General features: G+C 37.8%; 1 long non-coding RNA gene across 1 annotated transcript in view; it reads right to left on the reverse strand.

The window, feature by feature from the left end:
• LOC107967958 (uncharacterized) overlaps window positions 1-21,352 on the reverse strand; it is a 42,623-nt gene extending 21,271 nt beyond the window's left edge. The window contains exon 1 of the long non-coding RNA XR_002939061.3: window positions 21,240-21,352. This is a non-coding gene — a long non-coding RNA (uncharacterized LOC107967958). The remainder of the gene's footprint in view (window positions 1-21,239) is intronic.
• Between the last annotated feature and the right edge of the window lie 288 nt (window positions 21,353-21,640).

Here is a 21,640-nt window from a genome sequence, read left to right on the forward strand (position 1 = left end):
CAACTTTTGTATTTTTTTTCTGCCTTTCAGCCTTATACTTTCGCCATTTCAATTTCTGGGCAGGATAGAGTAATAGACATGGATCCTGAAAACTACAAAAAAGTTTCTGAAAGAAATTAAAGAATTCCTGAATAAATGGAAAGATACACCATGTTTGTGGGTCAGAAGACTAAATATTGCTAGGGTACCGTTCCTTCTCACTTGACCTGTTGGTTAAATGCAATCTCAGCCAAAATGTCAGCACATTCTTTGGAGAAATTAATAAAATGATTCTAATATGTATATGGAGAGCCAAAGGACATAGACTATTCAAAACAAATTATAAAAAGAAGAACAAACCTGGAAGATGTTAAGTAATTTCATGACTTACCATACTACATCGCACTCACTACTCATTACTACAGTAGTGAGTGCCATGTTAGACTAAAAGTAGATGTATTAAATAATAGAACATAATAGACAGTTAATAAATACATTATAATTAAATAAATAGACCCTTATAGACCATTAATTTTTCACAAAAATGACTAGGTAATTCAGTGATAAACAAATAACGTAAATTGTTGCGGTAACAATTTGATATCCATATGCCAAATAAGGGCCTTTGACACTTACCTCACAGCATGCAAAAAATCAACCCAAAATCGATAATTAAATGTAAGAGCTGATTAAATGTAATTAAATGTAAAAGCTAAAACTGTAAGATTTCTAGAAGAAAACAGTGGAAAATATTTGTGACCATTGACTAGGCAAAGAGATTTCTTACAGGGAACAAAAAGCACAAACTATACTATCAACTGAACTTTATCAAAATTAAAACCTTTTGCTCTTTAAAAGACATTTTTAGACAAATGGAATATCAAGTCACAAACTGGGAGGAAATATTTGCAAACTATATATCTAATAAAAGACTTATATCCATAATATATAAAGAATACTTACGATTCAATAATAAAAGACAGATAACCCCTTTATAATTAGGCAAACTTTACAAAAGAAGATATGCAAATTGTCAATGTGCATATAAAAAAGATGCAGCATTTTTAGTCATCAGGTAAATGCAAATTACAACAACCTGCTATCACTACACACCCACTGGAATGGCAACATTAAAAAAAATTACAGTACCACCTGCTGGCAAATGAATGAAGCAACTAGAATGCTTATTCATTGCTGTTGAGAATGGAAAATTGCACAGCCACCTTGGAAAGCAGTTTGGCAGCTTCTAATAAAACTAAACACACCTTTACCATATGAACCAGCAATTTTATCTCTAGGTATTTACCCTAAGGAAAATATATAGTCACACAAAGATTTGTACTCAAATATTTATAGAAGATTTATGTATAACAGCCAAAAAGTGGAAACTACCTGTTCCCTTCATATGGTGAAATGTATAAATAAATTCAGTCATTTCTGCACAAATGGAATACTAATCATCAACAAAAAGGAAAGAATCACTGACACAGCAAAAAAAATTGACAAACCTCTGAAGCTTTATGCTAAGTGGAAGAAGTTCAAAAACAAGATGACACAGTATACCATTATAGGAAATTTTAGAAAATGAAGAGAACAGATCAGAGATCCTCAGGGACTGGATGTGAGGGAAGAGAACTCAAAGAAAAAGAGCACGTAGAACTTTTTAGACTGATAAAAAATGTTCTATATCATGATTGTGGTGCTGACTACACAGCTGTGTATATTTTTCAAAACACAATTAATGGTACATTTAAAGTTGATTAATTTTATTGTATGTAAACTATACCAAAGCAAAACAAACTTTTTAACTAATTAATTTGTTGTCTTTCTGCCAACCAAAGCAATGGTCTTCAAGCTCTTCCTGTAAGGGGCCAGATAGGCTTTGTGGTCCATACAGTATCTGTTGCAGGTATACAAGTCTGTAGTTATAGTATCAAAATAGATGATATGTAAGGAAATAAAAGATCACTGACGGACAGTTAAATTTAAATTTTGTATAATTTTCATGTGTCAAAAATATTATTTTGATTGTTTTCCAACCATTTAAAAATGAAAAAATCATTTAGTTCATGGGCCATATAACAACAGAGAGTAAACTAGATTGGGTTAATGGGCCACAGTTTGCTGACCCCAAGATAGGGAATTCTGTACAACACTGAATAAAAATAACAATAGTGAACATCATCATTTTGTTTCTGATATTAAGGAAAGGCTGTTGATGATTTACAATTAAGTACTATATTTATTAGAGGTTCCTTGGTAGATAGGTAGGCTAAGGAGGTTCTCTTCTATTTCTAGTTTGCTAAGAGTTTGTATCAAATGTGTATGTCAAATTTATTAATCTTTTCCTATTTATTGAGATGCTTATATTGTTTTCTTGTTTAGTTCATGAATAAGGGGAATTACATAAATTGATTTTAATATTTAACCAATCTTACATTCCTGAAATTAAAAACTCATTTTAGGTATGTTGTATTGTTTTCTGCTAAAAATGCATTATTGATTTAGTTTTTCTTTTTTTCTTTTTTAGGACTTTTTACATCAGTGCCTAAGAATGTGTTTATTTTATTGTATGTAATACAATAAAAACTCGTAAGTTTTTCTTCCTTCTACTGTTCTTTTTCCAGCTTTTGTTAAAAGCTAGCCTATTATCCATGTTTCCATTCATAATATTTTATGGAAAACTGAAATTTGACTCTTTTTGCATCTTTGATAGAAGTTACTTGCATGTTCATATAGACTTAGTGTTTCTTAACTGGAATATCTGAAATTTCTAATTCTATTTCTTTCGTTCTTATAGCTCTGTTCCATTTTTTAAATTTATTCATAAGTTAGTAAGTTGTTTTAAATGTGTCTTAAAATCTACAGACAAAAATCTACCAATGTGTCTATACTCTGTATTTGTCTCTTTAAAAGAGCATATATTATACTACTTTTGGTGTAGTCTGAAAGTCTTTATTTTTTAACTGGAACATTTAGTGTTTTTACATTTATTGTGATTACTGACATATTTGTATTTATTCTTCTATCTTATTTTATGGCTTCTGTTTGTCTCTTATGCTTCTGTTTCCCTCCTCTTTCTTGATTTCATTTGGGTTAATTGATATTTATTTATTCATTCATTTATGTATTTATTCTTCTTTTAAAACTCTCAGGTAAACAGAATTAGATTAATAATACTCCTTGGTTCTCGACAGATTCTCATCACTGGTCTATGCAAAGTCTTCCTTTGCCTAATTTATTTCTTTGCTTGTTTATTAAGACAATAAACACTTGTGATCTATTAACCCAATTAAAGATAAATAATATTGACACTAACTTACCTATGTCCTCTGTGCTACTCCTCCTATGCTCTCTTTTTCTTGTTCCATATTTTCCTTCCATTGCCTTAGATTTTAAATTCTCTAAATTTATTTTTTGAGATTTTTTTCCTTGATGTTCTCACATTGAAATTTAACACAGCCAAAGTTAGTCAATGTGTCTACTCTCTTCCCAAATGTAAAGATCTTGCTGTATTAATTACAATATCACTTCTCCCAAAGTAAATGCTAATAGTATTATAGGAGTTATTAAGAAATTGTTTTAGGCAGATACAGAGTTTAAGGGGTCCTTGGTAAGGTTTTTTTTTCTTTTAAACCAGCTCCAGAAATGTTTCTTGTCTAGCAGAAAAGTGGCTTGAAGGGCCAGGCCAGCAAGCTTTAATATGCAAATACCAGCCGTTAGAAACTGGGTCCATCCAATATGGCAATTACCGCCCTCTTCTCCTTGTCACCCTGTGTACTAAGCATCATGGCCGCCCCCAGATAACCTCACTTTGCAGGACACCATGGCACCCTGGTTATTAAAAGGCAAGGGTGGGAGGGCCAGTTTTTTTGTGGGCTGCGTGAATGACATACCTGGTCAAACCAATCCCCTCGGCCCTATGCAAATCAGACGTCACTTTCTCCAGCCTCCTAATATAACTGACTGTTTCCACCTCTCGGAGTTTCCTCTCTCAGCCTGGAGCACCCTTCCCTATGTCTCTGTACGGGGGAGCTTCTTTCTTCTTTTTTGCCTATTAAACTCTCCACTCCTTCAAACCATCCCACGTGTGTCTGCGTCATTTTATCTAAATCACCACGAGGCAAACGACCCTGGTGTTCCTCCAGTCATCAGAGCCATATCATTTTAGTGCATTGGCTGGGAAACCAAGGTACAGCGTGGTAAGCATGGGAGTGAGCTTAAAATCTGTTTTATCATTCTGAGGTGATCTTAGCCTCTATTTTAAAATCAAATCAAATCAATTCAATCAATGGGCACTCATCAGCTGGTTAAATAGGCTGATCGTGCCTGCTGTTCTAAAGACTCAGATGACAGACTTGCTGGTGAGAACATGGAGAACCCCCAAATACCCACAGGTCATCAGGAATGTTGGCCATGTTTTGAATCAGTTTCCTTTTGTGGGAAAACCTCACCATGGCCGGAAAAAGTTCTGAGGCAACTGAGAATTTCTGGCCAGGGCACCCCCTGGAGTTACCCAAAGGCTTCTGGACCGAACCTAGCCTCCAACAGCCCATTTCGGGTATTGGCAGAGAATCCCCAGCTATCCTGTCCCAAAACGCTCCTTCCTTTTCCTATCTGCAGTCTCTTACTCTCTCTGTGTCAAATGTGTGGGAATTTAGTAACCGGGAGTGTAGCTCAGGAATGCTGTTCCAATCTTCTGTTCCCCTTACCCACAGTGTCTCTCTCGCTCTCTCTCCCCCTACCTCCCCCCACTCCCCCGCCGCCACGCCCCACCCCCACCCTGGCGAGCACATAGTATTTCTAAGCCAACATCGCCACCTACTGGAAATAGAAATCCTCTTCATGAGGCTATGAGGCTATTTTATTTTATTTTTTTATGGTAACATGAGCTTCCTTTTGCACCACTAGAAATCAGGCTCTAAGCCTCTTCCATGAACGGGAAAATTCTACTCTCAACAGTTAGGAGTTAAATGTCTTCCGTAGCCAAATTTTAGTCTCAATATCGTCCCCTCAGCAGGAAAACCGCCATTAGGTTCCTGCGTTCCTTTAAGGTACCTATTCTGTCTCGGATTAAGACAGTACTTAACTAGTAAGGGCATTTTAAGTCCAGAAGTTAACTGGAACCATTTTTCTAAGGGTAAATGCTTTAGCATGGGCCATAATAGCAGGATATAGAGTTCAATCTAGCATGCCTTGCCATTAAAGGGGCCTTGTCCAATTATACAGTTTTTCCTGAGATCCATTTTATTTTTAGGGAGGCACACAGGTCACACAAGTCTAGGAGGTCAAAGGGAAATAATAGGCAGAGGATTAGGACTGCTTGAGTAAGCGTGACTAGGTCTCAAAAGTCTAGTTCCTCTGGTGCTATGGCTTAGAGGATCACACCTAGAGTCATGGACAGCATATTTAACAGGGTGCCAGGACCCAGGAATAATTGGGGGGACACCCCCATTGTTTTCTTCTCCACCCTGGGTCACACACAGAAAGCAAGGAGACTAAAAGGACACCTTTATTCTCACTTCTCTTTCTACATGGGTAACAGATTGTCTTCAGCATGCACTCTCCTGGAGTGTATTTTAAAGCACTGGGACTCCTTTGATTCTGAGACTTGGAAGAAAAAGGCCTTCATATTGTATTGCACAAGGGCACGGCCTTCTTACCATCTTGGGGACAGACAAACCTAGCCCGTTGGGGGAAGCCTTGATTTTAATATTATCCAACAGTTGGATCTTTTCTGCAGGCAGAAGGGCAAATGGATTGAGGTCCACTATGTGCAGACTGCCTTTGCCCTATGAGACAGCCCAGACCTTTACAAGCTCTGTACAATCAACCCAGTTCTTTTAGCAGCCATGGCAGGCAAGCCCACAGGGAATAGTTCCCCAGAGCTGAAGGAGGTTCCAGAAGAGCAATCTAAGACAGCTATTGAATGTCATAACCCTTCCAGTCCCCCTCCAGTTGTACCATCAGCTACTCCAGCTCTGTTATCTCCAGTATATCCTACTCTCCCCACTTCACTCTTAGCTCTGCAGGAGATACCTGATGGGACACGGTATGGGAGCACTTTCAACTGTGTAACTAACTCCTCTCAGGAGAACACTCTGCTTCCAGTGCCAAAGAACACTCTCCCCACACCCTCAGGCTGGGAAAAGTTGACTGCATAATGCCTCCCTCTGCTTAAAAAGCAGTGAGAAAGGGCCATACTTGGGAGATCCCAGATATCGTAACATCACACTTGTAATTGCTGATATTTCAAAGATGTGGGGGAGGAGAGTGCAACAAGGGTGATCTAAAAGGATCAGAAGGCCTAGTGGGGAGCTTTCAGAATCTAGTCTTTCCTTCTGGTTGGAAGTCCCGATGGGAGTACCATGCTCTAAGCAACCACCTTGACTATAATGTAAAGAATGACACAGGGACCTTTCCAAACATGCCCCCTCATGGAATTCCAGACCCTTGTATGATGTTTGCTAATAGTAGCTGCTTACAGATCTGTGGGCAAACTGGAGACATCTGGACTAACAGCCCTTGCCACAAGGATCATCTGAGATATTGGCCAGGGCATATTATGTCTCTAATTTTTCAAAACTTCATTTGTCAGGTGGACCCTTCTCACTTGGCTTGTCAAATTCCAAACGGCATTGTAAATGACTATCTTAAATATGGATGTCCTGATCCCAAGGATGCCCCTATTACATGTAAAGAAGGGAAACTTCTAAGATATGAGAAAAATCTGCTGGTGTCTCTCACAAGGCACAACTTAGGATCATCCCTACAAGGAATGGGGCTATATTTTTTTGTGTGGCTCCTGGACTCCTAATCCTCCCAAGGCATTGGAAGGGAACCTGTACTATAGGAGCAGTAGTTTCCCACTTATTATTTTTAAATTCTACTGAGAAGGCAGCATCATCTGGGGGCATCCCTAACTTAGGCTCTTTTCTAGAAACTACACTATCTCTAATATGTCGGACAAAGAGTGCTATCATATCTATACCCTAATATGTAGATTTAACTGAAAGGGCAGACTGAGGAGGGCATGCATATGACAATCCCATCTCGGAAAAACCATGGATGGAAAATTCCATAGCCAGAGGTCTATTCCAGTTTACGAGCATCCCTCTCTTTGAAACATCAGTACTTAATATCTCCATTATGATGCAATGAGGATGGAAGGCAATTGTAGGTGCCATAGAGGCACAACAACAATGTATAGACTCTTTAGCCTCAGTAGTAGCACAAAATAGATGGGCCTAAGATGTCCTTACAGCTGAAGTAGGAGGCACCTGTGCACTTTTAAATTAAACATGCTGCTTCTGGATTAACACCTCTAGTAAAGTAGAGGAAAATCTACAGGTACTTAAAGATCAAATCAAAATTATTGACAGGCTAAGAGAAAATGCAGGCTTCAGCCCCAAGTGGCTGTTAAATGAATTCCAGTCTTCTTTATGGAATTGTTTAGCTCTTTTATTAAGCCCCCTCTTGCTTATATGCCTTGCATTAATATTTGGATCTTGTATACTCAATATTGTAACTCGAATTGTTTCATCTTGTCTAGAAGCAATCAAACGCCAAATGGGGCTGCAAACAGAACCACCTATAGACATAACATTCTGCCAAGGACCCTTAGATCGACCCCAGGAGGAGCCCTAGCTGCTGTTCCCACTGGACGCCTGTTTGCGGCAGGAAGTAGCCAGAAAGAGTTGTGGCCCAAAGCCCCCTAACAGTAGTGAGGATGACATCTCCTCCGGGGGAAATATAGGAGTTATTAAGAAATTATTTTAGGCAGATAGAGTGGATAAGGGGTCCTTGGAAAGGTTTTCTTTCTTTTAAGGCAGCTCCAGAAACATTTCTTGTGTAGCAGAAAAGCAGTTGGAAGGGTCAGACCGGCAGGCTTTGATATGCAAATGCTGGCCATAAGAAACTGGGTCCATCCACTATGGTGATTCCCTCCCTCTTCTCCTTGTCACCCCATCTGCTGAGGGTCATAGCCACCCCCAGATAACCCCACATGTGCAGGACATCATGGTGCCCTGCATTTGCATATTAAAAGGCTAGGGTGGGATGGCCAGTTTTTTTGCAGGCTATGTGAATGACATACCTGGTCAAACCAATCCGCTGGGCCCTATGCAAATCAGACACTGCCTCCTCCAGCCTCCTAATATAATTGACTGTTTTCTGCCACACTCAGGGTTTCCTCTCTTGGCTTAGAGCCCCCTTCCCTCTGTCTCTGTACTGGAGAGCTTCTTTCTTCTTTCTTGCCTGTTAAACTCTCTGCTCCTTAAAACCACTCTACTTGTGTCTGTGTCATTTTATCTAAATCATCACAAGGCAAAGGACCCTGGTGTTTTTTCAGTCATTGAAGCCATATCAATAGTTCTCAGTGTTTAGGTTTTGCCTTGTTTCTTAAAGCTGCAAACTAGACATTATAATTATTGTTTTACACACTCAATTTTGTTTAGCTTTACCTAGATCATTATGTTAGGGGTAGAAGGTATCTGAGTTACTTGGCAGCAAATCCGTACGTGTGTGCGCCAGCCACAATTCATGCCTCCTCAGAAGAAAGAATTCAACTGAGGGGCATAAGGCAGAAAAGAAAACTGAGGCAAGTATCAGAGCAGGAGTTATTAAAAAGCTTATTCAAAGGAGTTTATTAAAAAGCTTTAGAGCAGGAAAGAAAGGGAAGTACACCTGGAGGAGACTCAGGAAGGAAACTGGAAGGGAAAATGCAGTGCTTAACCTTGATCCTAGGACTTTATGTTCTGGCCCACCTCTGGCTTCTTGTGCCCCTTTCCCATGATGCTTCCCTTAGGCTGCGCTGCCTGCATGCATAGTGCCCTCTTTATGCTTGGTGAGCATGCACACCGTGTTGAGGAAGTGTTTTCTCTGTTTGGAAAGTTGCCTCTCCCTGGTGCCTGTGTTCAATTAACACTTTAGTGTGACAGCTGTGGGCCATCAGAAGATTGTCTCTCCCTGGTGCTGGCTGCTAAGTTATCACTTTTAGAGAGGCAATATGATAACTCCTGAACCATCAACTGATGATCACCTGACATTCCTGGTGGGTGGCTGGGGGGAGCCCTCTCCTGCCCCACTTATGCCTGTCTTACTACCTGTAACAATTACAACCATCACTGCCCTCACTATTTCTTCTTGTCTCTAAGACCATCCATTTGACATGATTGCCCTTCTTCCTGAAGCACATTCCTTAGAATTTTCTTTTGTGAAAGTCTTTCAGTGGTGAACCATTTTATCTCTTCTTTACCTCTAAAGGTCATCATTTCCCCTTTATTTTCAAAAGCTACTTTTTCTAGATATGGAATTCTTGGTAAACAACTATTTTCTTTCAACATACTAAAGATAATATTTCACTTTTTTATGACTTATATTTTTGTGATTATGATTTATATTTTGCAATTTTGAGATCATGTCCTTTGCAGGGACACGGATGAAGCTGGGAAGCCATCATCCTCAGCAAACTAACACAGGAACAGAAAAGCAAACACTGCGTGTTCTCACTCATAAGTGGGAGTTGAACAATGCGAACACATGGACACAGGGAGGGGAGGGGAACAACACACACTGAGGCCTGTTAGGGAGCAGGGAGTGACGGGTGAACATGAGGACAAATGGCTGATGCATGTGGGGCTTAATACCTAGCTGACAGGTTGATAGATGCAGCAAACCAGCATGGCACACGTTTACCTGTGTAACAAACCTGCATGTTCTGGACATGTATACCAGAACTTAAAGTAAAATAAAATAAAATTTTGAAAAAAGGAAAAAAGTCAGCTTTCAGTCTTACAGATCCTTCTCTGTAGGAGATTTTTCATTTCTCTCTGGCTGACTTTCTGATATGTCTTTGATGATCTGCAGTTTCATCTGATGTGTCTAGTTGTCAATTTGTTTTGATTTACCCTGCCTGTATACATTGGACTTACAACATGGGGGCTTAGGAGCTTTCAAAAATTCTTGAAAATTATCAGCCAATCTCTCTTCAAATGTTGCTTTTTCCTCCATTCTTTTCTATCTCTTTCTGAAAATCTGCTCACATATATATTGGATCTTCTCGCTCTCTACTGCAGGTCTAGCATTCATATTTTTCATTTTCTTGTTTCTTTTTCCTTTGGGTTGTATTCCAGATAGTGTTTTTGGATCTTGCTTCCAGTTCATTAATTCTCTCTTTGCTGTATCTAATCTCCTGTTTTACCAATCCATTATTTTTTTAAATTTTAATTTATTATACTTGTTATTTTTAGAAGTCTCTTTTAAAGTTTAGTCATTCTTAATAGTCTCATTTTCATTGCTCATTTCAAGCCTCTCTTTTATTTTTTGAAATAAAATAAACATCCTATTACAATCAGTTTCAGATCTTTCTCATCTGTGAAATCTTTGAGGTTCTAATTCTAATTCTCACTGTGCCTTTTTCTTGGCATTTCTTGTGATTTCCTTTTTAATGTGAGTTTCTCACTATACTTGGAAACTTAACCAATAGGAGCCCTTTGAGACCTGTGTTAAATTTGTGATCTCTTAAAGAGATTTCCGTATGCTTCTGCCAGTTGCCTGGTGGTATTGCCCATCTGGAAATCACTTTAAAATTAATTCCCCACTCGAGCTTCAATTTTTAACATGCAAGTAACAACAAGTTGACATGTAAGCTTGATGCTGACTATGATTTCTCAGGGGCAAATTTATTTTCCCTCTATGCAGTGTCAAAGTCAATGCAGGTTATTTTACATGCTGCCCCCTTCTCTTCCCCAACCTTATTTATTGTTCACCCTAACGTGGAGAACATGGCCTATTGACATTCAGAGTTTTGCAAGAGTCTACTATTACAATCCCCACCTTTGTTGAATTGCATACCTCATGTCCTTTCTCCCATGTTTAGTGTGACTATATATCACACTATATATAGTTTAGTGTGACTATATATCACACTATATATAGTCACACTAAACATGGGAGAAAGGACATGTTTAAGAAAGTCACACTTCCAGATGCTTTTGAGGATAGAAGTAGGTACTATTAATAATTATACCAGGGCAACTGGCATTAACTAGTACTATCCTGGGAAAACCAGGGTGTATGATCATCCTACACATCCCAACACAGATATCAAGATGTAGGTGAAAAACCCACCAGGATTTTGAAGAGACTATTGGGAAAATTGGTGCTTTTACTGCCTACTGACTTCCAGATTTCTCACCTTTATATTTATTTTTTCCCTTTGTGGATTCTTTAGTTTCTTAGCTCAGTGAGCATTTTTATAGGGGTTTATGAGAAGATTTTACTTAGCCATTTTCATTGTTTTCAACTGGCAGGTTGTGCAATGGATTTAATCTAACATGTTGCCAGAAACATAAGTCTTTTCTCTCATCATCAAAGGCAATACAAAGATTCAATTTAGGCGTGAATTTTCTGTACTCAGCTATTGGTCAGGTAAGAATTGGGATTTAAAAGGCAGATATTTCTCATTCTAAAAGAGGCTCATTTTTTGCTGTTGTTCTGTGTCATAACTTCTAGTGTATTATTGGGACCACAAATAAATATGTGACCATGTGTTGGAGAAGTTCATAATCTCGCAAGGAAAAAAAAAACACATTGACATAGAAGAGTGATAATCCAAGTCCTGTATGATAAATTGCCCAAGTGCTTCAAGAATACAAACAACAAAAGATGGAACTGCCCACTCTGAGCTAAGCAGTTAGAGCAAGAGCCACAAAAACTGAACTTTATCAGTGCTTTCACAAATGGTTAAAACTTGAATAGGGGATTTAATATTGGACTGGTTTTAATTGTTTAATATGAATGCTGTCTGGCTTTACCCCTGAATTTAAATTAAAAAAAAGAGCACTGTTATTTAAACTTTTTGACAGACTATGTAAATCAGAAAATGTTTGGGAAAAAGATGGCTTGTGGTTTGACCATCTCTTATGGTGCATATGTAGATTTTTTGGCTTTCTTGGTGTAAGATTCATATATTTACAGTGTTGCCTCTGATAATGAGATAATACTAAGTATGTAATACCAAATACTGTCTTACTGTTCATCTCCTAGAGGGTTTAAACAGATAAATGGGGCATTTAGCCATGTACAATGAGCACCCCAGGATATTTGTGTATACTTAGAATACACTTTAGGGTTGTTGGTGAGAGAGATTTAGATAGTTACATAAGTTCCTGAAATGCATCCTTTGGGTGCACTCCTTAAAATACAAATAGATAATGATAACTGGTAATGGCAAAAAGAACTAGACAAACATTTCACTGACTTTTGATAAGTAAATGTAGCATAACAAACATTCAACCTAAAAGGCACATATGAATAATGCAGTTAGTTTCCAAGAATGCGGTATTTTTGAAAGTAGTACTGTTTCATTATTAAGATTTATATCTCAAGGGTATAGCACAGTACTTTGCACATAGTCGGGGTTCAAAAGATGTTGGTGTTAGTTTACCCAAATAGACGTTAAGCTGTTATTGTGATCCTAAACACATAAGTTATGCATTCCTCTGTTTTATAAGTTTCTGTGCTCAACAAATAAATATACTAAATAAATAATATTTTCTGCATCTGTGTTTCATTTTTCAAATGTTGTGGAGGCTATTGTGATTAATAAAAATTATTTACAAGCATTAATGTAGTATTAGCAAGCATTTTCAGAAAGAAAATGTGTTCAGGCTATAGGAATATTTCTAAACTATGGAAAACAAATTGTTACTATGTAATCATAGAAAATATGTTCATATGTCATATAATATGCAGAGACAGAATAAGAAAGAAGACATATAGCAACTCTAAGAAACCAAGTGGTTTAGGTGCACTTTTAAAAAAATCTCCTCTAAAACCTCTGAAATGCATATAAAATTAAAATGAAAGAATGCTTCACCTGAACTAAAATCAGCAAATAATTCTGGCCTCATAGTACTAGCCTCTAAGACTTTCTTCTAAATATCAAACAGTTAAAATAAATGGAAAGGGGATGCCAGGAGTACCCCCCAGTTCCCTGGTGCAAACCTCATGTTGTAGGCAGTTAGTGGAGGGCATTAGAAATAACCCCACTGAACTACCATGGCTTGATAACTAAGCTCTTTTTTGTTCTTTAAAATTCATTCTTTTAGAGCCTCCTGGTCTGTTTTAAGGATGTCTCTGAGAGTCTTGTTGGTTTTTTGAAATTTTCTTATGTTAACTACAGGGTTTTTGTTTCTCTGAGTGCTTTGTTTTTAATTTTTCTTGTCAGATCATTTTGGAGTCTGATTCCTGTTGTCGACTTTCCCCAGTTGCTGTGTTATTCATGACTGTCCATGCTGATATTTAAGAGTATGGCACTAAGAAGCTGAGTTGGCAAGGCAGGTCAACTGGTGGGTGCCATTGTGGGGTGGGCAGGCTGAGCTGTTCCTCAACTGTTGGTATCTAAATAGTTTCTCTTTTTGTGAAAAGCAGCATAGTGTAGTGGTTCTATACATGGGCTCTGGAGTCAGACTGTGCATTCATAAAGAGAGCAGTTAAAACACAGCCCAACACATCACTAGTGCTATATAAGTTGTATCTATCATTGCTGTAGTTTCCATTTCCCTAGAGAAGAATGCTACAATATTCTGGCAGGAAAGGTAAGTATGAGCTGCCACTGTTATCAGAGCCAAGTGTTTCTATCCAAAATTTAGGAACTCACTTTTACCGTTCCTTTGACTATATGTATTGTCCTCAGGTCAAGAATCTTTCTGCTCCTTCTTTCAACCACTCCAGAATGAAAAGCCAAGAATTCTCCTGGTGTAGAAGAGAGGTAATTATTGGTTTGCACAGGAAAAGGGATGATATCTAGGGGCGTAATTGCTTTTTGTTCAGGCTTTACATGAAACTTCCTATTGTCAGGTCTACTGATAATCCTCTTTCAGACGTAACTGGCAGCCCTAATTCCTGAACATTTTGGAGTTAAGCAGAATGTACTACTCTGTCTCTGGGTTCTCTCCACTACCAGCTTTGGGTCCCTTTTGTTTCACCATTTATCCGTAAGCTTTTAGCTTTCAATATCTTTACAGTTACATTGAAATGGGAGAGTTCCCTGACCCCCTTGTGGGACTTATGACAGGGTTGTGGCTTGTTTGCTCAGCTGCCACATGCTCCAACCACTTAAAGGATGGGGAGCATGCAGATGGGCAGGCGCAAGAGCCAGGGCAAGTGCTTTTGGGTTCCGGCCCTACAGTAGCATCTAGGGTGTGTTACAATTAATGTTCTCTTAGTAGTTGCCATCCATGGACAGCCAAGTGTTAAACCAGCTCAGTGGAGAGTAAGGGTGACAGCCTTTTAAACTCTGCCCTTGTGGTAGTCAGGTGCTTATCCGGCATCCAGGAAGAATCAGGTCACATGGACTTGAAGGATGGTGAACGTGGGATTTTATTAAGTGATGGAGTTGGCTCTCAGTGGGATGGATGGGGAGCTGGAAAGGGGATGGAGTGGGAGGATGATCTTCCCCATAAGTTTGACCATCTGGCGGTCAATCTCCCCTCCAACCCCCTCAATGTTAAGATGCTCCTCTCTTCCCCCTTCTCTGCTGTGTTGCTCTGTTGCCTTTCTGCTCTTCTACTCATGGAGCTGGGGGTTTGGGATTTGTATGGCTACAGGACTGGGGGCCATGGCAGGCCAGGGTGGCATTGGAAAAAGAAATATTTGGACATGAAAATGGGAATGGCTGTTCTCATTTAGGGCCATGGGTCCAAGCTTAAGGGTGGAGCCCTTGACAGCGACCCTGCTCTCCTGCCTCCTGTTCATATCAATATTCCCATTATTATTTTAGTATCATTTTAGGGGAGAAGAGTCATGGTTAAACTGCCATATTTAAATTGAAGTATCTCACACTTTAGAAGGATAAATAGTAAACAGCATTAATGGGAAAGGCAGGAGGCATTCCACATAGCGTCTGCTCCCTCACCTAGAATAGATCACAGTGGAATATACGGGAGAGCCTCTCCCACTGGTAACAATGAAACTAGATCAAATACATTAATCAAATGTTTCCAGGCATGGGATGACAGATAGAGCAATATTGTGAGCCCTACAATCATCCCACCTCTCTGGCTCATGGTCTGGCATAATTTCCTGACCACAGCACAAAAATCTGGAATAGAAACAGAAGACAATGGTCCCTTTGAGCTGAGGAGGCAGAGGTTGGTGTTCAACATGAAGTGTCTGAAAGATTTAAAGCAGGGCACCAAGGCAGAGGGAAGCATGGTCAGAAGAGGGAAAAATTCTCTGAGTTCTGTGCCAAGGGCTGTGTTTGCTGGGAGAGATGACTTAAGGATAATCAGAAAGAAGCTACAGGAACAGAGATAGCAGTGATTAAGCAATGATCAAGAACATTGGAGTTCTAGCCGACACCAAGGAAAAACTATCTCATTACCACCTTACTAACTCATCTAGCTGAGGCAGCAGAAAGCAAAGACCATGCCCCAGAGTAAGCCCTAATCTAGATTCTTTGGGGAAAAAAAAAGGCTAAAACCAAGTCTAAGCAAGACCACAGGAGAAATTGAATTTGGTAATTGGGTCTTACTGTATTAGAAGAGCTTGGTAAACATCTTGGACTTCTCACAAAATATGTTCCTAAAAATCACAAAACTAAGCCAACACAGTTTCAAGGTGATTAGCAAGTAATTTATCTGTCTACTAGGAAAAAAACCCCAAGTCTTTGGGATAATAATAGAATCTCTACAATGATTTATTTATAATATCAGTAAAAAGTTGGTAGATACATGAAACAGAAAAACATGTGCCATAGCTAAGGGGAAAAAAATCATTAGAAAATGACTTTAAAGTGACCGACTGTGGTACACTGAATACTAACCTTCTCAAAATGTCCACATTCTAATCCCTGGAACCTATGAACATGTTACGTTACATGGCAAAAAAGACTTTGCAGATGTAATTAAGTTATGGGTTTTGAGATGAGGAGATTATTCTGGATTATCTGGGTGGGCCCAGTGTAATCACGGGAGTTACAACAAAATGAAAACTGAAGAATCAGCATCAGAGAGAGATGTTCAATTAGAAGTGGAGATCAGAGAAATTTTAAAATGCCATGCTACCAGCTCTGAAGATAGGTGAAGGGACCATGAGCTAAAGAATGCAGGTGGTCTCTAGCAGCTGGAAAATGCAAGGAAATGGAGTCACCTCCAGTGCCTCCAGAGGTAATGCAGGTCTACCAACTCCTTGACTTTAGCCATGTGAAATTGATTTAAGACTTCTGACTTCTGAAAGAGAATAAAATTGTGTTGTTTTAGGTCACTATATTTGTGGTAATTTGTTATAGCAGCAATAGGAAAGTAATAAAACCAAATGCTGGATTTAATAGGTAAAAATGTGAAAGCAGCTATTTTGGTATGTTTAGAGTTAAAAGAAAAACACAGTTTAGTGAAGAAGGAAACTCCAACAGAGAAGTGGGATTAAAAATCATTACACCTTATACAAAAATTAACTCAAGATGGATTAAAGACTTAGACATAAAACCTAAAACCATAAAAGCCCTAGAAGAAAACCTAGGCAATACCATTTAGGACATAGGCATGGGCAAGTCTTCATGACTAAAACACTAAAAGCAATGGCAACAAAAGCCAAAATAGACAAATGGGATCTAATTAAACTAAAGAGTTCTGCATAGCAAAAGAAACTATCATCAGAGTGAATAGACAACCTACAGAATGGGAGAAAATTTTTGCAATCTATCCATCTGAAAAAGGGCTAATATCCAGAATCTACAAATAACTTAAACAAATTTATAAAAAAAAAACAACCCCATCAACAAATGGGTGAAGGATATGAACAGACACTTCTCAAAAGAAGACATTTCTGTGGCCAAGAAATTTATGAAAAAAAAAGCTCATCATCACTGGTCATTACAGAAATGCAAATCAAAACCATAATGAGATACCATCTCATGCCAGTTAGAATGGCGATCACTAAAAAGTCAGGAAACAACAGATGCTGGAGAGGATGTGGAGAAATAGGAATGCTTTTACACTGTTATTGAGAGTGTAAATTAGTTCAACCATTGTGGAAGACAATGTGGCAATTCCTTAGGGATCTAGAACTAGAAACACCATTTGACCCAGCAATCCCATTACTGGGTATATACCCAAAGGATTATGAATCATGCTCCTATAAAGACATATGCACACGTATGTTTACTGCAGCACTGTTCACAATAGCAAAGACTTGGAACCAACCCAAATGCCCATCATTGATAGTCTGAATAAAGAAAATGTGGCACATATACACCATGGAATACTATGCAGCCATAGTTCATGTCCTTTGCAGGGACATGGATGAAGCTGAAAACCATCATTCTCAGCAAACTAACACAGGAGCAGAAAACCATACACCACAAACTATCACTGATAAGTGGGAGTTGATCAATGAGAACACATGGTCACAGGGAGGGGAAAATCACACACTGGGGCCTGTCAGGGGGTAGGGGGGTAGGGGGCTAGGGGAAGGATAGCATTAGGAGAGATACCTAATGTAGATGATGGGTTGATGGGTGCAGCAAACCACCATGGCACGTGTATGCCTATGTAACAAACCTGCACATTCTGCAAATGTATCCCAGAACTGAAAGTATAATTAAAAAAAGAAATTATAGAACCAAGAAATAAAATAACTGAAATGTAAAGTTTACTCATTGAGCTTAACAGTAAATTGGAGATAATAGAAGAAATAATTAACTTTAAATAGATCTGAAGAATAGAGTGTCATAAGATTGAAAAGACATGAATGAAGTCTCAGTGACCAGTGCAACAATATTGAGCTGTGTGACATACGTGTAACTGGAGTTTCATAAGAAGAAGAGTGAAGATGGAGCGGAATACATATTTGAAAAAATAATGCTTAAAAATTTCTGAATTTGATGAAAAAGAGTACATTATAAGATTCAAGAATATTAATAATTCCTAAGCATGATAAATACAAAGAAAATTACACCTAGGCACAGAATAGCCAAATTGCTTTAAAACAGCAAGAAAGAGAAAATCTTAAAAGAACCAGAGGATAAAGAAAACATATTACATACAGGAAACAATGATATGACTTACAGCGAACTTTTTATCAGAAACAGTAGCAATGAAAAGATAATGGAACAACATCTCTGAAGTGCTAAAATTAAAAGTGGCAATCCTTCATCCAGTGGCATTTCTACGTTCAGTGAAAACATCTTTCTTAAAAAAGTTAAATTATGATATTTTCAGATAAATAAATGCTTAGAAAGTTTCTCTTCAGCACACCTTCATTGTAATAAATGCTAAAGAATGTTTTTTGTTTGGAGGAAAATGATATCAGATGAACACTCTTATCTTTAGGAAGAAATGACAAGCATGGTATTGGTAAATAAGTAGGAATCTATAGAAGACTATTTTTTTCTTACTGTAATTTTCTTAAAGGACAACTGACTAAAGTAAAAATATTTACAATGTAAACTGGGGTTTATAATACATTTAAAAGCACAAGTTTTGACAGCAATAGAACAGAAGTTAGAGTGAGTAAATGGCATAATACTGTTATAATGTTATTATATTTTGAAGATAGAAGAAGTGGGAAGTGAAAAATACAAAGTATCAAGTATGAAATGAGAAGAGAAAAGATGACAGTAGGGAAAGGAAAAATTTAGGTGTTAAATAAAAAAGAAACATAATTGACTCTAAATAATTTTTGATACTTGAGGTAAGATATTTGTAGCCCTAGAAAATTACTATAAAATAAAAAGAATTTAAAAATATAGCTAAGAATCCACAATAGAGGAAGTAAGTAATATTAAAAATATTTTATTCTTCTAATAGGAAACACAAAAGAAACAACAAAGATACAAAAAAGAAGAGACAAATTAAAAAATAGCAAGACAGTAGACTTCAACCTAACCATATCAATACTTACATTAAATATAAGTGCACCAGATACTCCAGCTAAGGGCAGAGATGTTAGTTGGGATAGAAACAGGATTCATCATGTACCGTCTACAAAATATATAAACGCAAATATATATGATATAATATACTTACGTTTAGACACAAATATGTGTACGTATATGTAAAATAAGCTCTAACTATCAGTAACAAAGGAAAATCAGAGATAAACTACATTGCACCAAAACTGTAACCTAGTCTCAGCCCAGTCCAGTTTCTATTTACAATTTAAAGAAATACATTCCCAAGTCTATTTTCGTGGCTGAAGAAAAGGTAAGCCTATCAAAGGATCCTCTTTGATCTTTCCGTATGCAATTTCTGTTATTCAATAAAAAATTAATAGACATGCAAGAAGATAGGATCACATGACCAATAGGCATGAAGGAAATGACAGACAATAGAAGCAGATCCAAAGGTAATTCAGATATTAGAAGGACAGATAAAAACTTTAAAATACCTATGATTATTCAGTTCTGGAATATATAGAAAGAGGTAGACAAAATAGATTTGAAAGACAACGAAACTCACTGAAATAGTAGAATTAATAAAAAGAATCACGTATACTTCTATAAATGAAAAAACATAATCTCTGAAATTAAGAATTCAATGGATGGGTTTAATGGCAAATTGTATGCAGTACAATGTAGGATTAATGAAATGAAATAGATTGATGGAAAATATTCAGACAGAAGCATAGACAGGAAATAGAATTTTAAAAACAGATCATTGCATATTATAATTTAATTTCTTCCTGAGAACTCAATAATAGAAAGAACTCTCATGCTTCAGGCATTTTTTATGTTACCTGCCTTACATTGTTTGATAACATTTGAGCTCATTGTAAAATATCAGATAGATTATATGGAAGGATGTTGCTGGATAGAATTTAAGAATAAAATTAGAGCAGGAGTCCTCAAGTGCTACATGGCCTTGTAGTTAATCAGTGTTTTATTCTGTCTTTTTCAGAGCTTTCTGGAGGAAAATGTCAATGTCTTGCATGATCCAAGAGGGTACACAAAGACACTAGGGTGGGTTTGGAGGAGAAGCACAGAAACAATAAGGCAATTTCCTCTGTTAATCTCCTCCCTCAAGAGGGCAGCTCCAATCTTGTGGCTCATAAGATTGGCTGTTAACCTCAAAATGTTAAAAGAACAAAAACTTGGCCCATATTGAAAGGAAATCCTGTCAAAATTTCCGTCAACCCTTACGATCTCATTGAGGAAGTACTAGGAGGCAGCTCCCACATCCCTTTTCATTGCTTCCTTTGCCTCGCCAGAAAAGAAAGAGTAAAAAGATTCATGGGTGAGAATTATGTTAAGAATGGAGGGTACAAAATTTTGATGGGTCAAAGATCTTTCTAGAAAAACTATAATAAAAGCAGAGGAATGTTAGAATTTTATAAGTAACCTAATGGATCAAAATAGAAATGAGCAACTGAAAACACTAAACATAAAGCTATGAAGGGGGAGAAGATGGGGAACTTATGATATAAGGATCAGAATAATACGTCCTGAAAATCCTGCTCAATTGCTAAGCATAGGACAGTCAGACACAAGCACCTTCCTAGGTGAATTAGTGTTCCTATAAAAAGAAAAGAAAGAAGAAATGAAGGAGGGAGGGGTGAGAAGGAGGAAGAAAGGAATGAAAGAAAACAGGGAAGGAAGGGAAGGGAAATGAAGGGAAGGGAAAGGGGGAAGGAAATAACAACAAATAATCTGTATCTAATCTAACCTATAGCTTTACCTTCCAAATTACTGCAAATATGCAGGTTGGAGGAATGTGATAAATAACAAAATGGAATTAAAACAGTCGGACCTGCAATGTGAAAAATTCCATAGGACAAACGACTTGACTTGATTTCTTCAGCAAATAAACGGCAATTAATTAAGAAAAGGGGAGCTCCTTTAGATTAAAATAAATTGAAGAGTCATATCAACCAAATGCAATGCATGGAGCTTCCTTTGATCCTGATTTGAAAAAAAAAAAACTGTACAAACATACTTTGAGGGGAAACAGGGGTAATGAAACATGGATTAGTATTAGATGATATTGAGAAATCAGTTATTATTTTGTTTTGGTTTTGTATGTTTTGAAGGAAATCTGTGTTGAAGCATCTGTAGGTAAAACTGTATGTTGTCTAGAATTTGCTTTTAAATATTCTAGCAACAAAGATGTGGGAAGAGAGAGATAAAACCTGAAAGGTGGGATGTTGGCTATTGATGAAATTAAGACATGGGTTACATGAGGCCATTTGGCTCCTTTTTAAATTTTGTGACTGTTTGAAAATGTCCACAATAAAGAGTTACAAATAACGCAAGGGATTACCATGTCTCAGAAGTTTGGAACAGGTTTTTCTGGCTTCCCCATATGCAGGTGCAGTGAGCCTGACTTGCGCTTTCGGTTCTCACACAGCGAGCAGACCTGAGTAGCTGTGCCCTGGTAGACACAGTCAGAGCTCTGCTCTTTTGTTCTCATTCTGTCTTCCTCTGCCTAGGCCTGGTTGTATGCAGCAAGGTCACACAGTTCCAATTCTAGCCTGGGAAATAGCATCAATCCCTTTTTTTGGCCTCAGTTCAAAACTGCCTCCTTCAGCACAAATAACCCAGAACTCTTAACTTTGTAAAATAAAACTCATCCTTTGAATTAAATTTAGCTTGGATCTCTGTGATTCTGTTCTATCGGAAGAACCCTAGAGGGCAGACTGTCATCTGCACCCAACCCACAGC

This window comes from Pan troglodytes, chromosome 14, assembly GCF_028858775.2.
Source record: "Pan troglodytes isolate AG18354 chromosome 14, NHGRI_mPanTro3-v2.0_pri, whole genome shotgun sequence".
Lineage (NCBI taxonomy): Eukaryota > Metazoa > Chordata > Mammalia > Primates > Hominidae > Pan > Pan troglodytes.